This window comes from Ischnura elegans, chromosome 6 (genome assembly GCF_921293095.1).
Source record: "Ischnura elegans chromosome 6, ioIscEleg1.1, whole genome shotgun sequence".
In the NCBI taxonomy this organism is placed as follows: domain Eukaryota; kingdom Metazoa; phylum Arthropoda; class Insecta; order Odonata; family Coenagrionidae; genus Ischnura; species Ischnura elegans.
In genome coordinates, this window is record NC_060251.1 from 84,956,323 (window position 1) to 84,974,543 (window position 18,221).

Sequence of the window (18,221 nt, forward strand, 5' to 3'; positions counted from 1 at the left end):
TCCACTCCCGTGCATTCCATTCCCCGACAACTCCACCTTTTTTCTCATCCCACATTCAGGCTGCGTAAAGCACAGGCAGAGTGCGAACGAGTCTCGTTCTCTTATCACCTTGTCTTTTCATCGCTCTTTCTACTCAACTTTTCAAGCAGGCACAAGTTCGGGCTTGACTCCGTGGTTTTAAGGCACCGCCAAAAGCTCAACCCGTGAGATAAGGTGACTTTCATTTTCGTGGGTAGTTCAAAATATTACGTAGATACATTATCACGCCTGATTTCAAATTTTACTCGGCAATTGTGCGAATTGTGTCTGTATCAAATGGTCAAAACATATTTTAATGCATAAAAAATTCATATACATGTGCGTGTAAGCGGACAACCATTCGCCAGAGTATCTGATAAAACAGCACAATGGAAACGTAGATGGTAAGATGGCTGATCAAAAAACTTTTCCTTTCACCATGCAGATGTTCTCCGTGGTAGGTTGCATTAGTTCAATTGATGCCATTGCAAGATGGCCAATATGAAAATAGTAATTCTTACCAAAAAATTGAAATAATTGCGCATTTTGCGAGTTCATCGATATTGGATTTCAAGGCATATAGAGAAAATCTATGAAAAATATTAAATGAGTTAAAAATAAATATTAAAATTAAAAATAAAAATAAAAATTGAAATATTAAAAATAAATTTTATGAGTTAAACTTTCCCCGTCAGCTACATCTTAATATTGCAACGCAAGAATAGGCATTATCTAGCAGCATAATAGTCACAATATGACATTACCTGGCACAAAAATATTATTATCAAATATTTCTATCGAGTTGATAAAATTAGGACCAAACTCTGGAAAAGCGAGTATCATTGAAAAAGGTAAGACTAGGATGTGCTTTTGTCACCCGTTATTTTCGACGTATATATCGAGAAAATTATTTTAAAAATCAAAGAAAAAGAAATGAATATCCATTCAGAAAAAAAGTAGTTGTGATTAGTCGACGGCATATCTGTCATATCAGAGATATTGAAGGATTTGAGGAAGATTCTCGTGAAAATGAGTTGGATAACGCAAAGACATCAGATTAAAATTAGCAGAAAGAAAACTAAGGGGCAGAACTATACCTATGCAGAATAATAGTATAATTTCAGACTAAAATAAAAAAAGTGAGAAAAAGACTTTAAAGGATTATTAATTTACTGTTATTTGGGAAGAAGAATGGCAAAAAATGGAAGGGGCTACATGTAAATTACCGGTAAAATAGCTCATGCGAGGAAAAAATAAAGATCTGCTTACAACGGGAAGTTTAAATATAGAAGTTAATAAGTGATATTTCAGAGCTTAATTTGTAGTGTGCTTCTCTAATAAGGTGAGGTATGAACAGTGACTGGAGTGAAGGAATCAAAGATGGAGGTCCAGGGGATTGCTTAGAGGAGGCCTAATTCCATCCCACAGAAGGTTGATTTCTTTTGCCACTTCGGTCGCATTTTGATCGGTTCTCAAAAATTCGCGCAGCGTGGTACTGAGTACAATGAGATCCACTTTTTTCCAATGTTTTGCAGTGTAATGTTTCTAATGACTTGCGAGGAATAGCATTGAATAGTTATGAATTCGATAAATAACATCATTATGAATGTAAATTTCGTTTGACACCCCTAATTATACCTTCTTTCTGTTGGTATATATGACATTGTGTATGCAATTTCAATGTTTATTTCTCTGAGTTATCATATGCATTGTTGTTTGTTGATTTTTTTAAATATCAGTTTCAGTGTGTATATCTTACGACAGAGAATACATGTGCCTTTAAGATCCTAGTACCTAATTAATTTCCATTCAGCTTGAAAACCAACCCGAGACAACATTTTCCCCGTGAAACTCAGATCGTTTTGTTCATCAGCGACGCGAGTGGCGACTTCTGAAAACGCATTGTAGTAAATGCGCGGTTGGTGACAGCACATTATTAAGCAGAATTGTAATATTCGTGATAGAGGTATTGGAACTTTGGTGCTAAATAAGAATGATGACAATCAAACGGATCGACCGAGTGAGCAACTAGTAAGTCCTAAGTAGAGTCTCATGAAAACCCTATTGAGAAGGCGAGACAAATTAATCACCCACACATTGAGGCATGGACGATCTTTGGGGTGCATGAGAATAGCAAGTTTGGAAAAGCATGGATTCAATGATATCTATCGGTTAAGGTAACTCTCATGTGGCATTAATTGAAATGCATTTACATTTGTTCAATGTATTTGCCCAGTTGCGCATGAAATAAAGAAAAAAATAGCTATGAAGCAAAATATCCGAAGGCATTGAGGTGCTTTTTATATAGAATTAGTGAATACGTTTGAAATTAAGTCCCATGGTGCACTGTAACCGCGTATTATTTTTGTTTGAACCGAATCGGAACGGCAAAGTGTACGTCTTCGTGTAAGCGATAGCGTTTGTTTGAAGAAAATGTTTACTGTTAGTCGAATTCAGGCATCCAAATGACGGAGACTGTATTAAATACGAAAGGCGCATTCCAAATTAACGTTTGCTAATCAATGGCAATGGCAGTGTATAAGTTCACAGTGTTGGATAAAGAAAAACCAATGATTTATTATCATTGTTGCATCAATGGTGAAAAACAAATGATCCTTAGTGCGTGTAAAGCGTCACTTAGATTATTATTTACACGGCGGTAACTTAATAAAAAATAGAAATAATAAAAAATAAAAGAATGCAATTTCCAAGATTAATTGTGAATGGCAATTTTGAGCTGGTTAAGTTGTAATATAATTTATGACAGTTGAAAAAAATCTGTTTTAAGTCGTTACATCAGCAAATTTTATTGTAATAGATATTTTTAAATTCCCCTAAATAAGAGCGAGCTCTTAAACACCCGCTCAAGTCTATGTATCAATGTCGTCGGTGGTTTTGTTTAGCTTTCTAAGAAAAAAAAATGTTGGGAAGTTACGGAGAGTGACAGCCTCACTAGAGTTTTGGTCTTGGGAAAAGAAAATTGTGAAAGGCTTTGGGGCAACCTTCGTTCCCAGCAAGCTACGTGGAAGTTGGCGCACGGGGATAGGGACTGTGGTGTAATCGTAGGGGAAAAGCTGCGTGAAGGAGGTAGAGTGGAAGATTTCGAATGGAAAAAAATCTCTAATTTTTTTCTCCCGGGGTCTCTACCCAAGGGACCCAGCGTGGGTCGAGTATTCACAGTTTCTTAGATTGACACCCTTTTTTAACTTTTAGAGACAACTTTAATTGAATTGGCTACATAAAGTTCACAACTACATGCCTCCAAATCCATTTCAGGGGGTGAACTGAGATTGAAAGTGATTTTCGCGTAAATAAAGTATACTCCACCATTCACCTTAAATTCATTTCCAAAGGATTCGCATTGGTTTTTGCATATTTACTTCATGTTTTTAGAGAAAATAGTTCCGTCAAGATAATTTATAAGTTGTAGTAATTAGGTTATAAAATATTTTTATGGTTTTTAGGTTATTTTCCTTACTGTATATTTTGTCCCGTACTTAGATCCCCTTTTAATGGCTATTCATACTCGCTCTTCGATAATTTCCATATCTATTTTTCTGAAATACAAAATTTTTTTATTATTTCAGTCTCTCATTATCCCTTATTCGCTCAGAAATTACTGCTGCTTCTATTCCGCTTTCACGTTTAGACTTCCTCTCGATCGTACAGCAACAGCTCACAATCACCTAAGCATTTTCTCACCTTTTCCTCAGCAAAATCTCTGAAAGAACTGCCAATAGAGGTTTTAATGCTCACATTAAAATCTACATTTTTTAAGATGTAAGTGGTAAAATTTAAGAACCGATTAAGTTCACAAGGAAGTTAAATTCTTACAAGATAAAAGAACCATGCGATTACGATTAATTTTTAATGGTAAATTTTAAGCTGGTGTAGCGGTGATGTAATTTATGACAGTCGACAAAACACTTCTAAGCCCAGTCTCCCGGAATCAATAGAGCGTCAAGTTAATTTTTAATATAAAGTGATTTTGTCTATTAGGATACGTATAAGGGTGTAGACAAATGAATAAAATGGTGATGAGATAATAACATTAATGTTAAAAATGATAATTGCGCACATTAATTTTCCATGTTTTAAATTAGTTGTTAGACTATGTATTGTTTCATATGAAGAGTCCATTCGATTAGTAGAGCTAAATACAGAGAGCTTGATCACTATCTAGGGCCCGACCAGGATACACTTCAGTTTTAATGAGAAAATTATAAATTACCTGCAAAACAAAAGTACTGCTGAATACGTGCTTTGTATTTCACAGTTTTCAAATATTCATTCAATGAATTCCAACTATTTTCAACATCCATATCAATAAGTATTTTATTAGTTTATTTGAATAGGATTTTCCCACTTCCGTCATGTTTGGGAAAAGGTACATCCAGTATATTATTACATCCGGAGGTAGAGAGGAATACTTTTCCTCTTTTGTAGTCCAATAACAATAATGATTTTCCGAGTTATTATGCTGCATTGTATTGCAGAAACGCATTTACCAATATTTTTTATGATGCATACATTGTCAATTAGCACTTGTTAGTAATTAGTATCGTAATAAAATAGAAACATATCATCCAATTATTTTGTTATTAATGACGTATTTTAGGTGTGAACAGTTAAAAATGTTTCATCGATTCCTCTGACATGTAATCTCTTATTCTATGGCATTTTAAAACCTTTTATAAATTTTCTGCCTGAAATTCAATATTTTTTACGCTTGCCTCACCACTTTTGTCCCTTTTATTGAATCAGAAGCATTTCAATGTACTTCCACTTCTTAATGTGGAGTTTCCCTGATATGATGATTTTTTTCTGACTCTTTCATTCCTTCAGACTTTAATTTTAAGAACACAGAAAGCCTTATACTGTGTAATGCTTGGGAAATTAGAGATAAATAGTAAAGTAGGCTGCTTTGTTTTTCCCATTGGTTTACACCCTCTTTTCTTTGTATCCTACAAGCACACCCAAATAGAGTCTCAAGGAAACAGTATCTAGGATAACTCGATATATACACAACAACATTTCATTATCAAAACACTATAAGAGTGAGAGAATAACGGAAATAGACAACTTTATCCACAACAATTATAGATTTTTGAGCTTTATCAATAGCACTTCCACATGAATTCGTTTACATGTAACAAATCTTTCAATATCACTAAAAAATTTGTGAACATGTACTTTCCAATTATAGGGTACAATTTTCAGATTTTTAATCTAATGAAAGGACTTCCCTTCGTTTTAAAAATCTATTGGTTTTCTTTTCCTAAGGATTTTCATTTCCGAAATTCTTGGCAAACTGATTTTTATTGAAGAAAAGTATTTTACGTTATCCCAAACTCTCAAGAAACTACTGGAAAAATGTCTCTATACGATTTTCCTGTTATTATTTAAAAAAAATTAAATATAAGGCATATCGTACGTCACCTTGGTCTTTGCTTGCTAAAATAGCATCATCCTTTAAATGTGCGAAGGCGAAATACTCATTTTTATGTGAATTGAATGTATATGTACAAGGAGTCTCTTTTAATTCTCGCAGTGATTCCAAGACTTAAGTCCTCTGCATTTTTTAATCACAATTTTTGCTTTTTATTTCTCCTATCTTCCCATAAAAGTGGAGTATACCACGTTTAGATTGGCAGAATTACTTTTCTTTCGCCTCCTGGTCCTTTATAAAAACGTTTGAATGCAACTTTTGTTGATATAATATTTTCAGGATTAATATCATAAGAGTTTACATTACTACAGGAGGCTCCACTGCGGGGTAGTTGCCGCGTTAATGTGAAACCGGTCTCCGCGCATTAATTCGCACTCCACCTTTAGTCACCAGTGACACAAGTATCGGTAGCCTTCTGTATTTTTCTATTTTAATTCCCTTCATAGCTCCGCAAGAAGCATTACTCCATGGACAAGTGGCTATGGTTTTCAACTCCCACGCTGAGGTTCCAAGATCGAGGCTCGTCGATGATACTTATTCTGCTTTTCATTATCATATACCTACACTTTTTCTGTGCGAGGATTTTTTTGTGCTCGTGGGACATGTGATATTTTCCCAATTTTTCTATTTGCATTATTTAATTTCTTTGTTGCAACACGACGTATTAATGACTAACAACACCAACGACGCAATTAACGATTAACATGTACATGTACTTAGATTCCTCTCATATGGAATTACGGGCTTGTGGACTCTTACAATTCAAGCCTAGTTTTCAAACCGTTGGAAAAGAACCGTTGAAAACCAGATAGAGCGAGCCAGGGAGGGAATGGCTTCTTCCTCCAGTTGGGGACGGTCAGTCAGACGGACGGGATCTTTTCACTCAGCGAGCTGTCGCTCATCTAACAAGAGCCTCCAGAAAAGCAATTAGTTGGTAAATTCTGCTTTTTCCATCAAGAGAATTATCCATTTTAATCATCTAAGAATATAGCTTTTCCTGTTATATTTTCTTCCTACTCGGCAGAGTGTTGTCAAAATGTCTAATAATAACGAAATCCTATTCGAAAACAAAGAATAAATGGTGAGAAGGCTTTGACAATATCATTTTTCGGCATAAAAGGAAACTAAACACATGTGTATCTTAATAATGCGTCGTGTTGCGACACGAAAATGTAACAATTTAAAGGCTAAAGCTTCCGTGTGAAAAAATGCGGAAACATCAGACGTCCTAAGTGTACAAAAACATTTCCTTGCACATAATTTAAATTATTAGTGAAAATCATGAATATAATTGTGAATAGCGGGTTTCTGAAAAATAAAAATTAGAAGGAAATTATGAAAAATGCCGCTGGCGGGAATCGAACACGGAACTTGAGAATGATATTCCAGTGGGAAAACATTTATGCTATACGGTCCAATGCGTATTTTTTTAAGGGACTACATTGCACTCATAAATGTTTATCAGTGACTTTAAATTGTTAGATTAAGCTTAATATTAATTAACTGAGCTTGTTGTTGAGCAATAAAAGATTAAATTCAACGCGTAGTGCATCTCTTGCGGGCTTATGCGTATTTACCTGTATTCTGCCTCTATTTATTGCGACTGATGAGAATCAATGCAACCATAGGAGTGGAGAATCCTGTGTAGAGTATTTATGATTTTTATTATTATCATTATTCAATTGTGGTGTGCAGTGTTTATTCGCATGTTTTGGTATCGCTTTCTTTTCGTTCCATTTTTGTTTTCTGCACATTTCATAGTTCTCTCGATGCGTCATGAGAACGGCGGTACTTTATTAAACTCAAGTGTTCAAATATCAGTGTATTTTTCATTATCGGTCATTTATTTCAGTTCCACGTGAATGGGAAGCTGACGACATCTTTAAGTATTCCATTTGAGCACATAAACCTTTTTGACGATGCAGCGTAGCAGTGAATGAGGCCTTTTCTCCTCCCATCTTTAAGGTTGTAGCTTACGTGTGAGATTATAAATAAGGGAATAATAAAAATAATTATTGTGGTATATTTCAATATGTTAATTGAAGCATATTGCGTTTAATACTAACTTTTATAAAAATCTAGTCATCATCAGTGATTACTGTCCTTAGACAGGTTTCCACTGGACTTCTCTCCATCTTTCTCTATCCTGAGCATCCTCCTTTAGGTCTTTGTATTTTCTTCCTCTTCTTATATCATCCAACATTCCCATCCTCCTTCTTCCTCTTCCTCTCTTTCCTTCTATCTTCCCTTCTATTATTCTCCGTTCCAAACAATTCCTTCTTAATATATGCCCTAACCAACTTGCCTTCCTCTTATGAATCATATGTATTAATTTTCTTTCCTCGCCTATTCTTCTTAAAACTTCCTCATTCTTCACTCTGTCAGTCCACTTCACTTTCAACATTCGTCTCCATACCCACATTTCAAAACTTTCTAAATATCTCTCCTCCTTCTTTTTAACAGTCCATGATTCACATCCGTACAACACTACACTCCACACAAAACATTTCATAAACCTCTTCCTCATCTCTATTGGAATTCTTTTTGCTGTTAACAATGCTTTTACCTTTCCATACGCTCCTTTACCTATTGATATTCTTCTTCTTATTTCCTCAGTACAACTTCCATTCCATCTTACCAGACTTCCCAAATATTGGAAAGTCTGTACTTGCTGTATGATATTTCCTTCTAAGGATATACAAACACAACCTTCTTTTCTGCTAATTCTCATCACCTTGGTTTTATTTATGTTTAAGTTCATTCCAAATTCCCTCCCCACATCCATTATATCATCCATCACTTGTTGTAAATCTTCTTCACTTTCTGCCAGCACTGCCTGATCATCTGCATATTTAATTGTTTTTATTCTTTCTCCTCCTATTACAACTCCTCTAGCTTTTTCTAAAGCTTTCTCCATCATTTTTTCTGCATAAACATTGAAGAGCTCTGGAGAAAGGCAGCACCCTTTCCTCATCTAGTATGGATAGTAAATAAAGAAGGTCAAAAACGCTTATCTTTGAGCGTTGATTTTAACCAGTGCATTTTTATGTTTGCTTATTAGCTATATGCGCATAATTTCTCCTTGTTTTCGGTTCAGTGTTTCAGTGTGCACTAATAGTGTAATTTTAATTTTGCAAAGAATTTGAATGTAGGCTCCTCTTCATCTTGAGGTGCTAGCCTGAAGCCTAGTTAAGTTAACCAGTAGGAAAATACAGCCGTGATCCATGCCCCCTTATAAAAACGTTTGAAAGAATCTGTAAGCATGAAGTCGATAGGGGGTGAATTTACTAGGTGGAAGTTATGCATAGTAATAATAAAGGCACTTTGTACTTAACACACTTAATTTAATACTCGGAAACAGTTTTTAATGCATTTTTACGGCATTATCAAGTACAACTGCTATCTTTATACAAGCCACAGTTCTTTTTATATACTACAAGGAGGATTCACGTTCGGACGATTAATCTGTCAGATTAAGTAATGAAACATTTTTTGGGCTGGGAGGTAACATATAAAACTAAACTTTTAATTTATGCTTGAGCATGTTTTTATTTTTAGACAACATTTCCATGCATAATTACAATTTATATTACAAAACTGAAACACATCACATTTTTTATAAATTTGTAACTTCCTGAAAACATTATAAGGCTGCTTCTTTGCTACTCCACTAGGTAATGCCAATTACACAAACCAAATATTTCTCAGTCAGTAAAAAGTATTCAGACTTCTGTTGTCTGTTACATCATCTCGCAGATTAATTGCGTCTATCAGAGGGTTAAAAAGCTAAGCCTTTTTTGACGATGCACCGTAGCAGTGAATTCGGTAATCAGGTTGCCTGTGCAACCCAACCTAAACGCCATCCTCACTTCGCACCGCACGTCTCCTGGGCAGAATGCACGAGCCGTGAACGGAGCATACGGGCGCATAAGAGGATTTGGTTGGTATGAAGGAAATTGCATTAATCTCGTAAGCGGAACGGCAAGCTGTATTGGAGTGACGTGTTCGCGTTTAACTGTGACCCCATCAATGATGGAGGACGTTAGAGGTGAGAACAAAGGCCTTAGGTGTAGAATGAACGTACAGATTTGGCGATATCACGGGGGTGGGGTTGATAGGCTCCATGGGAATGGGATCGAAGAGAAGGTTTCTTAGGTAGTACAGCGCGACTGATATGATGACTTCATGGTGATATGCGGGATTGTTGGGTGAACTTCGTCGTTACGGCGTGCTATGACATCGGGGTCTTGCGGGAATGTCTAATTCTCACAATCACCAGGCGCACGTACGTACTTAACCAACCAGCATGCGTCTTCAATCCATCTTCATCTGTCATCGTTACGCTGGAATTCTTACTCATGGAGATGCGAGCAAGAGGATACAATTTTAATGTTTTTAGATAATCTAGGGATAACTTGTTGAACAGTTTTTTAGAGTAAAGATTTGCATCGAGTGAAATATTGTCTCGTTGTTAGTAACTTGTATGGTCTTTAAATGGCCAATAAGCGATGAGAAACACATTCATTGAGCCCTGATCCAAGGCCTTGATCATAGCGTGGTCTATCCCGAATGGCGTGGATAGTTTTGGACGCTTGGAAGTTTTATTTTTAAGGCTCTGCTCAGTTTTCCAGTTATAGTTTTTTTCCTCACTCACTGAAAGTGAGCCATTCAAATAAATGATGGTTTGGTTAGGTGAGGACAGAGCTCTCCCGGGCTAAGTTATAGGCGTGTGAATTGCACGATAGTTAGCTGTCCCAAGGCTATCTTCCAATTTTTTTGGTGAATCAAGTAATGGTTTCGCTAAAAGTGGGACCTGTCGTCTTTCATGGCGGCATGGTATTTCCCCATCCCTCCCGACTATACCTATCCCTTACTTGGAGACATCGACGGCCTTGTATCTGGTATGGTATTTGGAGGAGGCGACCGACAGCTTAGGTCATTTTCACCACGACGGAAGGATAGGTGGAGAGAAACCCGGCGTCGGCATGCTCTTAACGAAAGGCTCGATTGGAACCACGGCTTAGCGTCCCATCCGACGGACGGAGTCTTGCGCTTGGAATGTCCTCCACATAGCATTGAAGCAGGGATAGGGCAGTCTCTGGAAATTCTCTGCCATCGCCGGGATTCGAGCCCGAGTTCACAGGGTGAGAAGCACTCTAGCCACCACACCAACCTGATCCCCCGGGCTCCTATCGCGGCGATGCTTCGCTCCTTTCTTCCTTACACTCCATTCCACTCCCCGGGCGTCCGGAAGTATTAATTGAATTATTGGGTCCCGGCCCCGGTGTGGAGTATCCTTCAAAGGGTTTTATCCTTCCTTGTGCCCTCATTCTCTGTCCTGAGGGAGTATCCAACGAAATGATCCTTGTATTTTTCTCTTCATAGAAAAATCTTCCAATATCGACGGTAAGTTAATTAATGGTTTCGCTAATATTGGGCCCCGTTGCCCCCATGTCAGCGCGGGATTTTCCCTATCCTCTCCCTTCCACCCCTATCCTCACCCCGGAGGCGTCGACAGGATCCTATCGCGGCGGCGCTTCCTTCCTCTTTCCTTCCCTTACAATCCTCTCCCCGGGTGACGGGGCGAATCAGCTTTTGGTACTGTGTCCCGGCCCAGTGCGTTGTAGCCTTGAAAGGGTCCCCCTTAGACCGTCATCCGTTGTCTTAAGGCAGTATATTTCCCCTGGACACCTTTGTTTCCAGAATTTTGATATTGGCGTCCGGGATTTGAACTCAGGTTCCCTCGATAAGTTGACAAGCGTTCAAGTCAATAGACAACCACGACGATCTAATTAACGAACTCAAATTTTTTTTTCGAATGGTATTTTCAGTTTTTGGATTCATATTTCTCAGCTCCAAACAAACTCAATAGCTTATTTTTCTTAATTTCCAGTATTCATTTGAGTTGCTACGGACATTGTCATCATGCACGCGAATTGTTGGGGTCCTATATGCTTTGTCCTATGTGCTCCTTAGTGTCGGGTCTTTGATAGCCCTGGGAAACCCTTAAATTTTTAATATGATTTTCATTTTTTTATTTTTTACTTGCTGTATTTATTTTCCCTATTTTATGTTTATTTCATAGAATAATTATAAGTCCAAATTACGCGGTACAAACAAGATAATGTCTAAGTATTTCGATGAACCGGAGCGGTAATATTAGATTGCATTAGCCAAATTAAAACAGGTTCTACTTTTTTGCACACGACTTCGCACAAGTTGGATACCTGCATGGAGTATGCCTACGTTCATCCGCGCTTTCACACATTTAGATAATAACTCGTGCGGGTTGATGTACCTGGTCTTTATGAGAGCCAATTGGTGCACACTCTTTGTGCACCAATTGGCTCACACCTAAGTGCACACTCTTTTAAACTTGCTAACCGTGATCATTATTTGGAGTTCTTTTTTTGTTTCAAGAGCGTGGTAATTCATGCTAAATGCCTTGTAAACATATCTAAATTATTCACCGCCTATTTCATCGTATTAAATGCAATAATAGTTGATTTTACTGCTTGAAAGCCAATCTTACTGCACCTAACATCTTCTACTTTTGCTGCTATTTATTCTTTAATCTATTTCCAGTTAAATAAAATAAGATTATATTCTATAAATTACCAAGCATTAAGTTTATTGAAGAAAAGCACGTCAATTGGAAGTATTCCTTTGCAACATCTTATGAGTTATTGATGACAGGTTTAATAACGAGCGGAAATATCCCTTGAAAACGGGTATTACTTAAATTGTATTCTTAAGAGGTTCACCATTCATCTTCTTCGGAGTAATACAATTGGAAAATCGTTTCATTCGATTTCCTGGAACCACTTGAGGCTATTTTTCTGAGTGAAAAATCGCCACGTCACCGAATTGAATCAGATCAGTATGCTGCCCTGCGTCAAACGTTTCTGCTCCTTCCTCCAACCGGAAGCGAGTGAAGTGAAGCGCAATTCGAAGTGGAGGCCTGGAAACAGATGTGGGAGTTCTATCGACGATGCAGGATAAAAATCGAGCAAGGCACACCGAGTGAATCGGTTGCTCTTATAAGGCTGCACGGAAAGGAATTTTTCTCCGGCTCCTGTTTCAAAATGTCCGCATAACAGATTTTTAGGGAATCGTTTGAAAAAATGAATTGAGTTCTGGTCTTTAAATGTGATGATGTGCATCAACTCTACCTTGAGCTCTTGAAATAGCAAAAATGAATCCCACATTGAATCTTCTTACAATTGAATGGGCTTTCCAACAATCGATAATCTTGGTTGGGGGCGTTGTGTCTTATAAATCGAAGTCACATTCTCTTCATAAAATTTCCTCGTACAAGTTATTATCAATCTCATTATCTGCGCTAAGAGTCTTTTATGCTATGCGTATTTAGGTTATATCAAGTGTGGATTTACTGCCAATATATTGAGATCGAACTATTTCTCGCGAAACATTTTTTATTCACTTCCTTAAATAGATATGCTGGCACTCCAACAGGCATTTTCATAGTCAGGGTTATATAATAGCTGAAATATTTCTTCAAAATTTTCCTTTTAATGTTGCATTTTATGATCTCTTTATCATTCTAATTAGCCTTTGAGCAACGCCCTTCCAATGACTTCCTCCATGGTTAACATATCATCTGAGTCAGTTCCCTCGTGGCCTTGAATCCTCCTACAGTGTGATTTCAGCTATGGAGATCAGTCGAGTTCACTATGCAATGCATGTAACCATGATTTTATTCGCCTTAAACTAAGTGCACTTGGTGCCTATAGATATGTTGCAAAGCAGTTTTCACCCACTCACGAAATAGGAGTTATTTGCGTAGTTCTTCCATTTTACCTTTTCTCAAATTTTAAACTCCTCCTGTTTTTTAAGGAAAAGTAATGCTTTCAAATATTACTATTTGTGTTATTGGTTATTTTAATATAAGTTTATCATCATTCTATCACAGATATGGCCTAAATGGATGAGCTCCATAGGTCCTTAAGCTTGTCAACGCGTAGGTAAAAATGTTTTGAAAGAAGAAAATGTATATTTGACGGAATACTGGTAATAAGTGTGCGCATTTGTTAAAGTCCGCGTATAGCTAAAAATTTAGACCAATCAATTCATTAATTTCCCCATTTATTGGCTGGTTACATATCTTATTGAAGTTAAAATAAAATTTTAAATGCCCAGTGAAGCCTCAAGCCAAACATAAATCCTCAAGTACGTGTGGGCCCTGACCTCTGTGACTTTCATATGCATTTGGCTAAGTTAGTTGTGAGCTCTAGCTTCACGTATCCGAAAACTAGCCTTTAAGTTTGATCATGAAATATGGATAGCTATATCTTTCTTAATTTATTCTCAGAATGACTACTCCTTTCCATTGCCTTCTTCAATGGAACATGTTGTAACACTACCAATCAATGTAACACTACTCACCTACTATTTGTTTGGTTTCGTGTTATCTTAGGGTATAGAAACACACTTAATTATAAAATAACATGCACAAAATATCACTTTTACACTATTATATTCAGAATATCATGAAATAAGACTAATTGGGCCCAATTTACAATCGATCATTATAACAAACAGATTGCATAACCTCCATTTATATTCCAATGGGCTTTTAACTCTTCTCCTTGTGTATTTGTTATAATCATTCAAGTCTACTTATCGGGTTCACTGCTCGCGTCTCCACTCAAACACCGCCGGATGGTACAGTACTCCACTCTCTGCCTCATATCTTCCTCCACGATCCCTCTCTCTCGATCACGCATCATTCCTTCTATCGGTTCTCTCTCTCTCTCTCTCTTGTGGGCGCCTCCTTTTTCTTTGCGTCCTCTCTTTTTTTCTTATTCTGCCGATCTTAAAAATCAAGTCTTATACGTAGCTCTCTCAACCCGACGACTCTCGCTTGTGTATTTTCTTTCCGCGTCCCTAACTACCATTCTTACCTCCACACTACCGTTGTTAATTTTAAATTATCTAAATAAACAAAATGGTGGCTTGTTTACATTATGTTACTTTGTTTAGGTTTGCACAAAAGAAAATTTTGTATGCTTCTTAACAGGGTAATAGAATTCCTTCCTGCTGTTCATCAGTCTTCAACTAGCTACCAAAGATTGCATAGTCCTGGTAAAATTTCTATTTCGTAGTGGTCTGAATAGTCTACATGTGAATTAAGCATTTTTGATTATGGGGGAGATGGAATGCAGAGGTATCAATCAAAATTTTTTTTTAAGTCGTCAAAGGAAAATTAGACTAAAAATAGTAATGGAAATTGAAATTTGTAAACGTAGGCGGTAGAATAGTTTTCGGTTGAGAAAGTGTCAACTAGACCTTTCCCGAAGGAGGTTGAGGGGCCACTGATTTACGGTCTGAAACCCGTTTGTTTTCCGGCATTAGGTCCCTTGGGGACGCGTGGGAAGAGTTCGGATCAGTAGGCAGAAGTGAGGGCGGAGCTGTTGGAATGTGAAGAGCAGGTAGGCGAGAATGAAAGACGGTGTGGTGAGCAGAAATCTCGTGACGAAGCGAAGACTTTGGTAGGACACCCATGCGGAATAACAATGGGATCACTCGAGGGAAATTTGCTTCGGAGTATGAAAAGCAAATTGCCTCCTCTCGGAAGTTATTCTTATCGCTTAATTGATTAACCTCATTTTCGTGGAAGGTGAACTTCTCAACTCTTTCGTTTTGCTCCTTTTCTTCGAGAAGAACAGCGGGTTAATTTTTGACTTCCTTTTTTTCCCGAAAGGAGCCCAGTTTGAGGAAACTTTAATCCGGTGGAAGATTCTTTGAGGGTTTTGTGGCGCGGCTTCCTGCGTCACCGACAATGACTCGAGCATAGGCCTCTAATTAATGAATGAAGGAGAATGCTACCTAGTTTTCTATCTAATAAAGAATTTCAAGACGAGTGAGTCTTCCACCCAACCGCTGATCCAAATTACTGGAAGCAAGATAAAAATAAAATATGAGTGATAATTATAAGTTACATTCTTCTATTTAGCTATGATTACAATTATATATCTAGATGTATACATACTTGGTAATCACGTAAACAAGGGATTTTGTACGCAGTTACTCGCCTTTATACAAAATGATATGACTCAACCTAAATTAGATCTTTTTATTACCGTTCAGATTTACGCCACCAAAAACATCATCGAGCTATTTTAGCAAAGTTGGAGATCTCAGATCGGTCAATTTTTTACAAAGCGGCAAATTATTCACATTGGTGTTTATTTTTTTAAATTTGATGTATTAGTGTCTATATTATAACCATAATCAATATAAAACTACGCATGGAAATTCATTGATTATCCCTCGTTTAAATGTGGTGCACTGTTTTCTTCCTGATGCTTAAATTGGTAGTAAAGGATGGAAGAAAATTGCCCACATGTTATATCAAAAGTTTGCTATCTGATAAAGAATTTCAAGACGAGTGAATCATTCACCCACCTTCTGGTCCAAATTAGTAGAAACGAGATAAAAAACAATAACTTGAATGATAATCATAAGTTACATCCTTCTATTTAAATATGATAACAATTATATACCTTAACGTAACGTCACGTAAACAAGATAGTTTGTACGCAGTTACTCGCACTAATAAAAATACAAATATTAATAGTGAAAATATAACACGACTTGATCTAAATATGATCTCTCGATTTCTGTTAAGGTTTACACCACCAAATACAACATCAAGCAATATTAGCGAAGTTGTGGACCTCAGATCAGTCAGTTTTTAAGTGACTAATTCCTTTCATTGTTGTTTAGTTTTTAAATTTGACAAGAAGTATCTAATCTATATATACTTTAAATAAAATCACATATGATAATTCATTTATCATTCCTTCTTTTAATGCAATGCATTGCTTCGTATTGGATAATTTAAAGTGTGGTTATGGATGGAAGAAAATAGCCCAAATGTTAGGTATAATCACATGTTTTCTATCTAATACTTTGAGGAGGAGTGATTCTTCCACCCACCCGCTGTTCCAAATCAGTGGAAGCAAGATAAAAACAAAAATATGAATAACGATTCTAAGGTACATTCTTCTATTTAACTAATATTACAGTTTTATGCCTTGTTATACCTAAAAATTACATAAACAAGAAATTCTGGGCGCAAATACTAACAAAAATACAAATATCAATAGTGAATATTTGATGTGATTTGGTTTAAATTGGATCTCTCGATTACTGAACATATATACGCCGATAGTTGCACCACTAAGCTATTGTAGACAAGTTGGATATTCCATATAGGTAATTTTTTAAGTTTTTCCTTAATTCCTTTCATTGGTGTTTATTTTTTAAATTTGACATGCTAGATTCTATACTTTATTTATTGTGAAATATGACATGCCTTGACCTAAATTAGATTTCTCGATACCTGTTCAGATACAAGTCACTAAATACATACATCATTAACCCTAATACGGGAAACATATTTTTCTGACGTAATAGGGCAAGGTGAGTCCAATGGACTCTTTTTACTTATACTTTTAATTTAAACTATTAAACAGTGAAAAATATTACTTTTCACATCAATTTGTACATATTGTGCACTATAGAATCATTTAACATAAAATTGATTATTTTTTGTTTAACAAAAGTTTTACATTACTTATTAATTTCATACATAGTCAAACAGCGAGTACAGTGGACCCTTTTGACTAATTCTTTCTTTTTTCACTACATAAAACACCAAATATTTATCGTTACATCTACATAGTGATAATTTTACATTATTTTGACAATTCAAACCAAATATTTGTAAAATGCACATTACTTTTTACAGTTCGTGCAAACAGACTCACCTTGCCTGGATTTGTGGGAATTCAGGGAAAAAAATTATTACTAAGTTACTTTAATTCCGAAAGAAGTTTGAATTACTCTAAATTATAGGAAATATTCAATTAGAAGAAGTAAAAAATTTACAACGTGCTGACATTTCAATGACATAATAAAATTCTCAAAAATGTAATGCAATGACTCCAAGAGACTCACCTTGCCCGTATTAGGGTTAAGCTATTTTAGCCAAGCTGGGGATCGCACATCAGTTATTTTTTTTTAATTCACTAAGTCATTTTTAGCACTGTGGTAATGCATAATAAGATTTCTTGGTCCGTTTACTTTTACTTATACCACTACTTTTTTTTACAAAAAGCGACCCGAGTTTCGATCATCACCGTCATATCAAATAATTTACGTCTGATGATGATGATTACTCATTAAAACCCGTATCACTTTATGTAAAAAAAAGTGATTGTATGAGTAAAAGATAACTAACCAAGAAACCTTTTCATAAAGCGACCAATTCATGTCGATGCGTTTATTATTTAAAACTTTATTAATCATACCTCATGCAATGAATGCATTGTCCTCTTTACCTTTATTTTGGTATTTAGGCATGATAAAAATGGTCCACATGTTATATCAAAAATCGCTTATCCAAATGGATAAAGATTATATTCCTTATTTGCTCAATATATAACAGAACGAATTTCAGACACCTAGCCGTTTAGATCAGACCTTCGTCAAAATGAGGATGAAGCGTGAGTGCTTATTTGTGTTAAGGTCTCCCGATCTTTAATCCACAGCACTATCCTTTTGTGTTCCCTCTTTTAGGTCTTTCGGACGTTTCTAATCCAATCAGTTCCCTTCCTTCCGACCGTTCCCTTCTCCGATCTTAAATCTTAACCTCATACCATTATTTATTAATTTATCACTTTCGTATTATAAAAATAAATCTAGATAGCCGCCAGAATGTCAATCC